This window comes from Bactrocera oleae, chromosome 3, assembly GCF_042242935.1.
Source record: "Bactrocera oleae isolate idBacOlea1 chromosome 3, idBacOlea1, whole genome shotgun sequence".
NCBI classification, from domain to species: Eukaryota; Metazoa; Arthropoda; class Insecta; order Diptera; family Tephritidae; genus Bactrocera; species Bactrocera oleae.
In genome coordinates, this window is record NC_091537.1 from 53,065,247 (window position 1) to 53,080,272 (window position 15,026).

The 15,026-nt window shown below is 35.8% G+C and overlaps 1 long non-coding RNA gene across 1 annotated transcript; it reads right to left on the bottom strand.

Moving 5' to 3' along the window:
• Positions 1–13,007: 13,007 nt before the first annotated feature.
• Positions 13,008–15,026, bottom strand: LOC138856194 (uncharacterized). The gene is made up of 3 exons (XR_011395284.1): positions 14,781–15,026; positions 13,556–14,685; positions 13,008–13,471 (listed from the first exon to the last, which is right to left on the bottom strand). It is a non-coding gene; the product is annotated as an uncharacterized lncRNA (long non-coding RNA).

Here is a 15,026-nt window from a genome sequence, read left to right on the forward strand (position 1 = left end):
AAATGAGTAGCATTAAATCTGGTTGGAGCGTGGGTCCCGTAAATAGGATATCATTTAGGGAGTTCCCCGAGCTAGTAGATCTTGATGCAATAAAAACAACTCTTACTTTAGTTGTTTTTTTGTCTGGCTTTACTACTGCGTGATGAGGCAAATAAAATGAGTAATATTTGCCATTTATGATTTTTTCGCATGGACACATGGAGGAAGTATGTGGTCTAAATGGAGATATTCTTCCAACACACCATCATATACTGGTTTGAGTTCGCCTTTTTTAAGTAGGTTTTTTTCCATACTTTGAAACTGCTGTATTGCAGAGTTGCGATAGTGACCTAAGGCGATGGTGTTGGGAAATTGTTGTTTTAGTGGTAGTCGTACGACGTACCGACCATTATCTGATCTAGTAGTTGTGGCTTTGTAAAAGTCTTCACAATACTGATCTTCAGGGGTTGTGATTCATATGGGGGGGAGTTCTTCTAACTCCCAAAATTTTTTCAATTGTGAATTGAGGTATTCGTTTGAGATTTCCTCAACCTGAGTGGTCATGGTGGTAACTGGTTCCGAAACTAGTCCACTTAGGATACACCCAAAAATAGTGTTTTGTGCCAGAAGTGTATTTGAAATTTTCTCAATACCTTCGAGTATTATCTGTGGTATGAGATCGCTGCCTAATAGAAGGTCTATTTGAGCGGGAGTGTTGCAGTTGGGATCTGCTAGCTTTAGGTGTGAAACCTTTTGCCAATGCTTGCTATTTATGTGATAGCTTGGAAGCATATTTGTAAGTTGCGGTAAGACTATAGCTTCTGCTTGTATGTGCTTATCCGCTTGGGGGGAAATTAGGAAAATGGGGCAGATTTTATTTGAGTTTTGGACTACTCTTCCGCCCATTCCCGTGATTTCAAAATTGGCTAGTTTTGTTGGCAGTTGGAGCCTAATTTGAGCCCTAGACGCTATAAAAGATCGTTGTGATCCTTGGTCTATTAAGGCCCTAAATTTAAACAGCTCTCCTCGGTGTTCGATGGAGACGACTGCTGTTCGTTGTAGTACTCTACTTTGATTTTCGCTGTGTAGCGTTTGGGTTTTTAATGCCTTTGAGCAGCGTGGTGCTTCTTGGCAATTTTCGGGATTTCGCACTTCGGGATTTGCTGTTGCAACTAAACCCGTGGCTCTTTTCATAATTGCGCTATTTGGGGGTGAGCTGGAAAATGTGTTGTAATGCAGCATTGAATGATGTTGTTTATGACAATAAACGCAATTAAATTTGCTTTCGCACTCTTTAAGTGTATGTGCATGTGATAGGCAATTTGTACAAAGTCTTTTTGTTCTCACAAAATTGTTCCTATCGACAATATTTACTTTTTTGAATTTATCGCAAGATTTAAGTTTATGCCCTCCTGTACACAGTTCGCATGACGTTTGTTTATACTGTTCTGACGTGAACGATTGATTTTTAAAAAAACTTCTATTTAAATGGTTATTGCTACTGGTTTGGGGTCTATTAAAGCTTCTATTGAGGTCGTTTTGAACGTTTTTAGTTCTAACTAGTTTTTTGTCTACCCTTTCTGCTATTTCATATTGGGTAGTTAGAAATTCTTTCATTTGCTGCCACGTTGGGCATTTTTTCCGAGATGAGAGCGATTGCTCCCACAAAAGTAACGATTTTTCTGGTAATGCCGCGGTGCATATATTTACCAGAATAGGGTCCCAGCTGTCTGTGGGAATATTTTGTGTCGATAAAACCGACAAACAATTAGAAACAGTGGATTGTAGTCTAATGAATTCATCACTTGTTTCTTTCTGAATTTTAGCCAAGTTCATTAGTATCGTTTCTTGCTTATCGACCAATATTCTTTCATTTTCGTATCTCGCTTTTAGAGCTTCCCAAGCCAGATTGAAATTATCGTCATTTAGTACGAACTGTTTTACTATGACGCCTGCTTGACCTTTTGTTTTGTATCAGAGGTGATACAATTTTTGCGCATTTGTTAATTTTGGGTGGTTTATGTAAACGGCTGTAAACATGTCCCGGAAGGACGGCCATTGTTCATAACCACCATGAAAGATTTCTGTATCACATGTGGGCACCTTGAGATGGATGCCTGAACTTGCTTCATGACTTTGGATTTGTGGCAGCTCTACTCTCGGATGTGGAGCAGGTGTTATGGCTTTAATTAATTTTAATTGATCCGAAATCATTGCTTTTGTTTCTTCAAACTGGTCTAAGCAGTTTTCGTACTTGGCGTAAGCCGAGGATTTAAAATTTTCAGGTAGATCTGAGTCGTCAGATTCTACTATTGCGTCATATGCAGCTTGGAGACGTGTCCAGAAATTATCAAGATTTTCCTTTTTGATTTCTAAGACCGATTCAGAATTGTCCTGAATCGGCGAAGATGAAAATCGAGTGCAGTATCGCATTAGACTGTCACTCTCAGGGATAAATTTGGTGTATGAAATATCTTTCACCCGTTTTTGTTTTGTAGCACCTTGCTTTGAGCGTGTAGCTTCTGCAGGTGTACATGGACTTTTATCATCAGAAATCATCTTTGGTACTTTTAACAATTGAGATGTTTTTGATTCTTTTGAGTCTGAGCTCATTTAAAAATTGTATGAAATAAATTCAAAATTCCTCAGTGTCGACTGATGGATAATTCAGGAAATTTCTTCGTATATAGAAATCTGAATGAAAGCTCTTTTTAGTGAGTAGAGTTTTCCACTTTAAACAAAATTAAGATTAATTTTCGTATATATGTATAACCGTAAAATTTTTTTTTTTGTTAATTAGCGTTCTTAATTTGAAAATAACTGAAATACCCGGATTCAGTTGTTATAGATACCGGTGCGTATTTATTTTTAATTTTATTTAACAATGTATTGAATAAATTGTTTATCTATTTTATTTTTCATTTTTTGATGTCCTTATTTAGGGGTATGTAGGTATACCCTAATGCGTGGACTTGTAGTTATGTATATATGTACTTGTGCAATTGAGAGCTCGTTGAAGAGATCAATGCACTTTGTACCTATGTACTAGTAAGCATGAATTATTTGTGCTGAAAAATTTTGTACGCAATCCTGCTTGCTTGCTGCAAGAGGTATTGCGGGATATATGCCAAAGTGGACTTTGAATATAAATATAAATTTAGTTTGAACCAATATGTATGTATATTGTTCAAAATTTTGTATTATTTATATAAAATAGTATGATTTTTATTAAATAATCCGCGTTTTATTTACCGAACCGTATTTACACTATGTACATATATAGGGTATATAAGTATAAGCGTATTGTATACTGTAAGTAATGTAAAAAAGCGAATTAAGTATAATCGTAAAAGAGCGCGAGAGAGAAATTGGCAATAGCAGGTAATGTCGCAATTTTCAATAAGCACTGTATGTACGTATGTAAGGTATTTATTGTATGTATAAATGATGTATAAGATATATACATATGTATGAAAAATACGATATGTTGTATACGATATTAATGATTAATATTTAATATTTAGAATACATATGTATGTATACGTAACTATGCACTGTATATAATTTTATATATATAATTGTTATATATATGTTAGAAGTAAATGAAGTACTCCTTTTGGTACGTATATATATATATATTTTTTTTTTCTTTTTTTTCGTTTAACTTCGTTTATTCTATATATGTATGTATATTTATTTTGCCTTTTATGCTTTAAGTTTGACTTTTCCTTTGCTCACATATATTTCGCAATCCTGCTTACTGCTTAATTAAGCGTAAGGGGTATTGCCGGAAAAATTTTTAAGTATTGAAATACTTAAATTTGTTTTATTTTTTGTTTTTGTATATTGTGTTTTAATACACGAAGGTAAGCAGGTAGTCAATTATTATATATTATATACATATATATGTCTGTCGTATATATGTATGTGTATAAATGTACATATATAATACAATAAACGGGTTTTCGTTATTTTAACCCGCAATTTAAAACCGGTAAGTTAGACCAAAGTGGCACCTGTTACCAAGATATTGAAAGGTTTTTTAATGTTTTATTACAGTTTTTTGTTCAAAACATAATCTGTAATTCGCAATGAATATACATATGTATGTGCATAAATATAAGAAAAGGAATCGAATGGACTCACTTTGATTTCCTCCAAGGGCTTTTGGGGAATATATGTACTTGCGAGTGTGTAATTAGTTACGTGTATGTACGTCTATGTGTTCTTCTGTGTTTCTTTCCGATTCCTTTGTCCTCTGTTGTTTCTGAGTTTGTATGCTAGGTGTTGCCTTTGTGTATTTGTTTTTGTTAATTCGCGCCCGTATGTGTTGTTTGTATAAACTTGTAAGATTTAATTTGGTTTTAGGATCGCGCCCGCAATTGCTTTGTGATTATTTTCGCGCCCGTTTTGTGTTTATTGTTGTTATTTGTATGTAAATTAATATGTATTTTGACACTTTTATCTCTCTGTTTTTTATGATTTTGTCACACCACTTTTTAGACACTGTTTATTTTATGTTGTTAATATGCACATAAGGGGGTTTTTTAGTTTTGATATATATGTATAGGTATATATATATATTTTTTTTTTTCGGAAAACACTGTGCATATATGTATGTATAATAACTTTTTATATAATGTGTTTAATACACTTCACCGCACTTTAGATGTTTTTTGTTTTCACTGTCCACTGCACTTTGCGTTCTGTTCATACAATACACAATTCTATGTACATACAATATAGATATATATATATTTTTTTTTTGTTTTTTTTTTTGTCGCTGCACTTGTTGTTTGTTTGAATGCACCGGTTCTTTTTTTTCACTGTTTGTTAATTTTTATAATTCTTTTTTTCCACGTTATTTAAAAAATTTTTTTTTTTTTTTTTTTTTTTATGTTTTGTACCCCATAGTGCCGCCCACTAGGGCTCGAAGGACCATGTTTATTTAATTAATAAATTAATTTTCACTTCACTCACCGTTAGCAAAAAATAATTAAAAAGGAAAGAGAGTCGATTTCGGCGGGTGCTCAAGGAACTAATCGCTAGCGAGTCGATGCAAAAAAGGGGAGCGGGATCCTTCTTTTGGTCCCTTATATATCTGTTGATGTCTTCATGGTGGTGTGATCGGTGTTAAGTTGTATTTGTGTGCGTGTTGGTGCATGGTGTAGTGATGTGGAATGTATGGTATGTAGGTGTGGAATGTATGGTAAGTAGGTGTGGTGATGTGGATGTGAATTGGTGTAGTGTGACAGTGTCTTACGGTGAGGGGGGATTGAGTGGTCATTTAGCCACCATAATTCACCCATATGTGCAGCTCCTGGTGGGTTCAAGTGTCATGAGATGTCTTGACTATGCAGGGATGTAATTTAAGTTCAAAGTGATTGTAGGAAATGCTTGCGTAGTGAGATCGCAAACTGGTTCGAGATGTATTGCTTTAGTTGAGAAGCATACATATACACATATATATATACTCGTACTTTGGTATTAGACAGGCTTTTCCATTGTAGTTTTTTGAAGTGAATACTTCCTTACGACCCTTTTTCAAATTTTCGCCTCCCTTTTTTTTGCTGTGAGCACCACCATAAACACATTGTAGCAATGCATGAGTAGTTGTTTTCGCAAATTAAATCGTTGGAAAAAATAATTTTATATACTCTTAATAAAAACCAATTTTTTGATATTCAGTAAAGGACATTAAATATGTAGTTTTATGAAAATAAAAGTGATTAAGTTTCCGACAATAACATATTAACCGTTAAAAACCCGTTTTACAGTATGCATCAAAATTTCCCTATCGAGTGCCTGGCTCGTTTTTCGTCATAAAATCATACGGCCTTGGATTCCAAAGACCTAAAACTTATTTTAATTGGACAAAACAACCTTCTGCTAAAACTCCCGGAGTTTGTTTAAGCACTCTTTCGCAAAAGTATTATGCACTTACCTATTGACTGACGATATGAATGGCTTCCTATGTGCGACTTCACCATTAAGCCCTGCTTTTTTTTTAATTTTGCGAATTGTGTCATTGCAGAGAGATTCCTTAAATTTTGAGCGATTTCGGTTGCAGTAAATCGGGGGTTTTTCATCATATTTACTGTCACATGGTTACGTGCTTCACGCTATGCTAGTATTTTTGGCCGAGATATAAAAAAGCCGGTATGTTTGCAATTTTTTATTGTTATTTTTATGGAAGAATGTGTTCTGCCAACGATTCGGCCGATTTTACCGTATGCTTTTCCTTCTTCCAAAAGTTTAACCATTATTTCCCTTTCAGAGGATTCCTTTGTTATCTCTTAGGTGAGATTCGAAGTTCTAAATTTAATAACAAACTGAATAAAACGAAAATCGATTAAAGTGCTACTTTTACGAAAACAAGTAAAACTAAACCTTTGCGACACTTTTACTATTGGTTTTTACGCGGAGAATTCTCATTTTACTACTTGTACGCAGACTTTTTCTGCGCTGCGAAATGACAATTTTGTGTAAATTTATCTATAAAACTATGGTGTCAGATTTTCACTACTTTAAATTCTATGGAAGTATGCAATAGACTAGTAATAAAATACTTTATGTGATTTTATTCTAAAATTAAGTATATAATAGATATTTTTTAACAAAAGAAAATAAGACACAAGCATGTACACAGACTTTTTCTGCCAAGTGTATCAACATCACTTCAGAGTCGTTCAATAAAATAATTTCTAATTTTGCCGACGACAATGGGCAGCTGTAGTGTTGGCACTAATATGTGAAATGTAAAATTATTAAAATATCTAACAAGTCTAACGTTATCCTCCCAACAGAAACATAAAATAGGTCTGTTATATCATTTGTAAAAGCAATTGATAATTTAAAACATATAAATCGATCTATTTACTTATTTTTTGCCCAAAAAATTTCACTTTGAACAAAATGTTTAAATTTCAATAAAGTAAAATGTTTCAGCACGGCACGGGTGCAATGCTGATAGTAAATACACTACAGAAAAACTGAGAACGTTGTATATAAAAACATAGCGGCCCGCTCCGCCTTCGCAGGGGTATAAAATATAAAGCCTATGTCACTCACTGAAAAAATTATTAAAATGGATCCAGTAGTTTTGATTTATTCATAACTGCCCGTAGCCCGCACGCGTCAAATTTGGAGTAAAACAATTCCACTTTCCCTATACCATGGAGATTTCCTGCTATCTTTGGAATATCTAAGTTCATGCACTATATTTTTACTTATTTATTTTTTAAATGTTTACCTATTTATTTAATTTATACAGCAATTAATATATTACAGAATGTCGTTATATACAACGTTCACAGCTTTCTTGTCATTTGACAATACAAACATGTTTTCTCTAGAGGTTAATCTTGAAAGTGCGACATACAGTTGGCCATGTAAAAACAGTCAAAGCTAAAATCTAAGCCTGCAAGAGAGTTTGGCCCTCCGATTTATTAATGGACACTGCAAAAGATGTCTTTACCGGAAACTGTAAACGTTTAAATAGGATGGGTAAATCTGGTATCTGAGGGATCCGGGAATCAATACAGAATGTGAGTACTGTGCACTCTATTATGAATTTTCAGTGTTTTACCAGCAAACGCGTGCCAATGCAAAGTTTAGGTGGACTCAGGTTTTTAATAAAATAACAGGACAACATACTTTCAATGCCATAATATTTTGTTGACTAACTCTTGGATGTTGTCTATCAAAACACAAAGGTTTTCTATGTTAATCCTTCCCTTACTTTGTGTTAACTCTCCATTGCCAACTGGTTAAATGGGTTAAGCCTCCCTCTACATGTATACACCACTCTACCCTGGGTAATAATGGTGCACCCTAATGCAGCGCACCGCACCTGAGAACACCACACAGCAACTTAACAAAAAGGACGGGATCATCGCCCACACATCAATTCGCAAAGGCCCTATAGATTGACATCCAGAGTATATTTTAATAAAAATATTTAGATATTGTATTCTGAAAAACAAATAGCACGGTAAATTGACAAAAAATAATACATACAGATAAAAAAGCAAACATATATATAACAAAAAATAACACAAAAGCAAGCGGTGCAAAATAATAGTTACATATTGACAAACATACATACATACATAGTTAAAAAAGGGTGAAGAGACAAAACCAAAGTGCCTGTGAAAAACCAAATATACAAAGCTGTAGAAGCAAAAAAAAAAATCGGGCGCGAAACCTAAAAGCACTTAAACACAAAACAGGTATAAAAACAAAATAAACGGGAGCGGATTAAAACTCATAAACTCAAATTGTTTTAACAACAAACAACACAATACTACTGGAAGACTTAAGAAGAAGAGGAAAAAAAGAATTGGAACAAAACGCCCAGGCTCATAAACATACCCATATATAGGTCAAGTAAAAAGTTCGTTCGGATTTTAGATAAGAGATGGCGTTATTGTCCATAGTACTAGTGTTACGTGTCGCATCATGTCATACTATACGGCGCTGAAAACGTGGTTTTTCGCGCTAAAAGTTTGTCTTTGACAGTTTTTCGATTGATTTACTCAGTTCGTTGTGAGCGCTCGTCAAAGATGGACACCAACAAAGAAAAAATTCGCTATATTTTACAATTTTTCTTCGATCAAGGCGAAAAAGCAGCCAAAGCGGCTGAAAACATTAATTTAGTTTATGGGCCCGATACTGTAAACGAACGTGTAGCACAAAAGTAATTTGCTAGGATCCGTTCCGGTAATTTCGATGTCAAAGATGCACCACGCGTCGGGAGGCCTGTCGTCGAAAATTGCGATAAAATCATGGAAATAGTGGAAACAGACCGTCACGTGAGCACTTATTTAACTGCTGAAGAACTAAAGATAAGCCAGAAAAGCGTTTGGAACCATTTGCATAACCTTGGATTCAAAAAGGAGCTCGATGTTTGGGTGTCACACGAACTAAGGCAAAAAACATGATGGACCGAATTTCCATCTGCAAATCGCTGCAGAATCGCAACAAAATCGACCCGTTTCTGAAGCGGATTGTAACTGGCGATGCAAAATGGGTCACTTATGACAACATCGAGCGCAAACGGTCGTGGTCAAAGCTCGGGGAAGCGGCCCAGATGGTCGCCAAGACCTGATTGACGGCCAGGAAGGTTTTGCTGTGTGTTTGGTGGGCTGGGCAAGTAATCATCTACTGCGAGCTGCTCCCCTATGGCCAAACGCTCAATTCGGCCCTCTACTGCCAACAACTGGACCGCTTGAAGGCAGCACTCATCTAGAAGAGGCCATCTTTGATCAACAGAGGCCGAATTGTGTTCCATCAGCACAACGCCAGGCCACACACGTCTTTGGTGACTCGCCAGAAGCTCCTGGAGCTCGGATGGGAGGTTCTAATGCACCCACCTTATAGTCCGGACCTGGTACCAAGTGATTACCATCTTTTCCTGTCCATGGCGAACGCGCTTAATGGTGAGAAGTTGACCTCAAGAGAGGCCTGTGAAAATTGGCTCTCCGAGTTTTTTGGCAATACGGACACAGTCTTCTACGAGAGGGGTATTAAGAAGTTGGCATCTCGTTGGCAACAAGTTTACGAACAAAACGGCGCATATTTGACTTAAATCGGACAAATGTACACAAAGTTATCATCTTTTGAAAAATCAATTAAAAACCGAACCTAATATTTATTTGACTTCTGTACGGTCCCTTGATGGAATACCAAGCGTATTAAGTCCACAAATATTTATTATATGAAAATGCTCAAATGTATGTACAAAATATAGGTTTATACAATATATAAATGTATAAAACATGTAATACCAAACTTGTTTAACAATTTAATACGGTTACCAAACTGGTTCAATTTTTGAGTTAAATTTACAGGAAAACCGAAAACAGTTTGGTATAAAATATAGATATAATATTAAATGCCTATCTACTAGCTTATTTTTGTCTATTCGAACACACCAATTAACAAACACAAAAAACAAATTCAAGTATATACTTGCATATTTCTCCAGCAATACTCCTTATGTTAAAAAAACAATAAGCAGGATTGCGTAAACTAAGTAAGCAAAAGCAAAATAGCAAACCTAAAACAGAGAAACAAATAAAACCCCAACAAACATACATATATGTATATGGAATTAACGCTTACCTATCACATCTATGTATGTATGTATCGTTAAATATATATTATTAATTAGCTGACCCGGCCACGCGTTGCTGTGGCTAAAGTTTTTGTTATATTACATTATAGTAAACAATCTAAGAGGAACAATAAGAGAACACCAGTCACGGAGTCCACTATGCTTTTTCACACAGATGGTGTTTGTAAAAAAATATGGTGATCTCCTTATTTGACTTTCTACTACTATAACGCTTTAGTACAATGAAATTATTTACGAACAAAGACGAAAATGTTGGTGTTGGTATACAAATTCACTGGATTGAGATTTGAAGGGGAAGTACGTTGAACACAATTAATTAAAATGTTCTTACACTTGATATTAAGCAGAAATCCATACAAAGTAAAAATTTATCAGATTTATTATTTCCATTTAATTTTATAACAAATAAGTATATTACAGTATAATACAGTAAATAACATGTGACGCTTAAACTCATGAATGAGGTAGGCAAGGCATACAGTCTTAAACTTTTAAACATTAATATCTATTTTTTTGAATTATAAATACTTTCATTTTCAATTTAATTGAACACCAATCGGTGCACAATGTTTTTGGTTAACCTGTCTTTAGCTAACACAAATAGATTCGACGGTTTCCCAGCACGTGAACACGCAACATATAGTTGCCCATGAGAAAAACATGGATTTTCCAAATCTAAACCACAAATGGACATTTTTTGACCTTGAGATTTATTTATAGACATGGCGAAAGCTAAACGAATTGGAAACTGTAGCCTTTTGAAGGGTATGGTAGAATCTGATGGTATCATCGGAATACGTGGCAGCAGGACTACTTTTCCTTTAAACTTTCCAGCCAAAATGGTTGCTTCAAGAATGTTTATGGTGATCTTTTTGATGACCAAACGCGTACCGTTACATAATTGAGGTGGATTCAAATTACGGAGGAGAATAATAGGGGGACCAATCGAAGATTATGTGGTGGCATTCCAGGGATATCTAATGAATTTAAAAATTCAATCGGAAAATTTACACTTTCATTTTCATCAACAACAGTATCGATTGATTTAAAAGACATCAGATCGTCTGGTAACAACTGTTGTATCTGGAAGTTAATTTCGTCAACATCAACGTTTTTGGCTGATATGTTGAATGTGCTGTTCGCCCACCATCCAGTAAAGTAGCCGCAATGCCTGACGATGCTACTGCTAATGCGATTTTTTGTTGCGACCGTATTTTGGCAAGAATCAACGATATTAAAAATGTCTTACCGGTTCCACCGGATGCATCCAAGAAAAAAAACCGCCTTGTTCAGCAGAACAGCCAGCATAATCCGATCATAAATAATTTTTTGTTCTGCTGTCAGTAATGGTTCACTGTTCATGATAATTGTTGCTAAACTTCCATGGTCATATTGCTTTTCTCGTTATAAATCGGTATTGACTAAGTCGGTGGCTGGACGATTAGGTGATGGCATACCATAATGATTAAGTGGTAAATTTGAAATAAGAACACATAAATCCTCGATCAAGACCAATGCTTCATTGTACATCTCTGGTGTATAATCTATGTTTTGGCATTGATTTGTTTCTCTAATTCGGTGCAAGATGTCTTCTGTCATACAATTTTTATATTTTTCCCACAAAGTTTGTATTTGCGAGGGATAACATGTCGTCAAAATAATTGCAAACAACTGACGAATGTTATTCGGTGTTGATGTCAACGCAGCATCAGCAAGCGTTAAGTCCCAATGGTTATCGTCTTCTAGCAATTGCAGTTCACGACATGCATCCTGGTATGTATTGAACACTCGACCATTAACTGTTCGTAAAAATTTAAAAGACGTTGGTCCGGGAACATTCACCAATAACAAACGTAAATAGAAGCACTCACGTTGCTTTGGATGTACCGTGTAAAGTCTCCCCAATGTCTTGGCTTTGAATATGCCTGTAATGAAATGATGTGGTTTTCCTTGTTTCCGTGGCTCCCATTTTTTACTGGATTTGTTCCATGTGAAATAACGTGGAACATCACCATACACCAATGTCTTCGCGAATTGACCAAAAACATCAGGTTTTTGACACAATGTAAAAAATTCAGTTAGAGTCGTTTTCGGAGCTTCGAACGCTCTTTGGAGAACATTTTCTTCAGTGAAGTATACACGTTGACCGTTTTCAAGATGTATTGCCAGATGTTGGACAGCCGCATCTCTTTCGTGGATGGGAAAGCTGAGAATATGCCAAATAGCTTCATTGCTGCTAATGTATCTGCCCATTTGGTATCGTGCTATTTCAATTCTATTTATGTTTTGTACTGCAAATATGTACTGCCTTTGTTTACATACTTACAAATATACTTAATTGAGTTAACCGAACTGCAAAGCTCAACACTGATATGAGCTTTGTAAGTTTTTGAAAGTAGTGGTGAGTATGGTACCACCCACTGATTATCAAACTCAACTTGATTTGGAAAGTTCGGCAGTCGCATTGTAAATGTGTGGCCACCATTCTCAGTACTTCTGCGGCGATACATTGGATAATCATCAATATCCGTGATCGTGTCATTCGTATGCGGCTTTGGGAAGTTTTCTTTACATTTTCCATTTTCCATGCACGGTGACGTCATGTTGAAAGCACCGCATGGCCCATGGATCATGTGTTTGGTGACAATATCAAATAATTCTTGATCAATTAATGGGTCTGGAATTTCGGCTAAAATTATTTGATCGATTTTTTCAGTACGGATTCTATCTTTAAGCCAAACCAAAATGTGGGCATGGGGCAAACCTCGCTTTTGCCACTCTATCGTATACAGCCAACAACGTGTGTGCCAAAAATTGAATATTTAACAATAAAATCAATTAAGGATTTCAAATTGAATATTTAACAATAAAATCAATTAAGGATTTCAATTTTTGTTTAAACACACTTGCAGTTAAATCATGACGATGAATGGCTTGTTGTCCTGGCAATAGTAAAGTTTGTATCTCTTCCCAATTCGGATTACATGTGAATGTAATAAATAAATCCGGTCGGCCGTAATGACGTACGTAAGTCATCGCATCTTGTATGTATTCCTGCATGTTCCGTGGACTGCCGATGTAGCTTGAAGGTAAAATGAAAGCATTACCGATGTCATTGGGATTTAAATTTCCATCGATGTTTCCAGCAACAGCATCTCGTAAGTGAATATATTCTTCCGATCGTAGTTTTGCCTGGTTGAATCGAAGGAATCGCAAGCGTTCGCTTTCGACCTTAGCATACATATCAACAATGTATTGATGGAACAGCTGACGATATCGAAGGATATAATTGTCTAACCATTATTCGGTGTGCGTAGTAGTTCATTGAGCTAACTTTTTTATTTCTGTAATCACCTAAAAAAATAAAAAACAAAATGCAATACGAAATTAAAATCTATACATAAAGTAAGAAAGTAAATAGATAATTGTCAAATTTACCGGTATTTGGATCATACTGTTTGATATTGAGGTGATATGCATCTTGTCCTTGCCAAAATATCAATGGATATTGTAGTGCGTCATATGAACGGTGTAGATCCGAAATCGTACTGACAATGTTGTCTCGCCGTGTAATTTTTATAGATCTTTTATCAACTGGATCACCAACCATGATAACAGCAACCTCATCAACAATTGGAGCGTTGAATCTACCAGCATGTTCACCTAATGGTACTTTGTCGGCTTTTATGACGATTTGATAATTGTCATTTTGCAGTCGTGGCGAAACTCTTTTGATCAATTGAATTAGTTGATTGTGATCTTTTAAAAAATTTTCCAATAATATCACAATTGCTCTTTCCTCTGCTTGTTCAATAAAATTATACAGGCACCGAGTCGTCACTCGCTCTTCACAATCGCCCATAAAATAAATTTGAAGAAATTTCGGATTGTTATCAGGCATTGGCATCAGTGATCCGATTTTATGGTACACCTGGCCTTGAATTTTGAATGTAGTTTCAAAATTACGTCCATCGGATGCACGATCGCAAATTTTAATTGCCCCAAATGACGTCATTTGGAAGCAAGAATTAAATTTGCGTATCTTACGCAAAAATAATTTGGAATCATCTGAATTGCCAGTAAGAAGGGATAATAAAGGCTCCGGCGGAGCGGGTAGAGGTGACAGAACAACTTTTCCTGATGCGCAGCACATGCCGGCTGCTTCATTCCGAAATTTCAATGCCCGACAATATTGACATACTTTATCCATTCCACCGATAGCAATTTTTGAATGCGCTGAGTAGTTAATATCTGGTGCATATTCAAAGGCAAGCCGAACGAATGATGCACGTGTTAATGAGCGGCTGATCCGTTGCCTTTGTCGATCTAGTACTCGTACTGTAGCTATGTTTCGTTTTCGTGCCGCTCTTGTTCTCGTAATATTCTGTTGCAGACGTTCGTCACGCTGTTCTTGAGATTCTTGTGCACGACTTTCTGCAGTCCTTATTCTTTGAGCTGCATTTCTTGTTTCGATTTGTTCTGGTAATTGCTAAGCTCTTTCAACACGTTTGCGTCGTGACCCTTTGTTGCTCGCGTTGTTGAGGTTAGATTTTTTCGGTGGCATTTGACTGAAAATAATAATTTAATCGTTTAAATATTAGAAACAGGAACTGAAAAACATGTATATTAATTAATTTTTATAAAACTATGTGATATTACTTACATGTATAAATTGAAATTATTGTTCCTGTACTCCTACTGTGGCTATGTCTCGTTCTCCTGCTGCTCTTGTTCTCATGATATTCTCTTGAAGACGTTCGTTACACTGTTCTTGAGATTCTTGTGCATGACCTTTTGCTATCCTGATTCTTTGAGCTGGATTTCTTGATTCAATTTGTTCTGCCAACTGATGGGCTCTTTTAATACGTTTGCGTCGTGCCTCTCTGGTGCCCGTGGTGTTGAGGTTAGA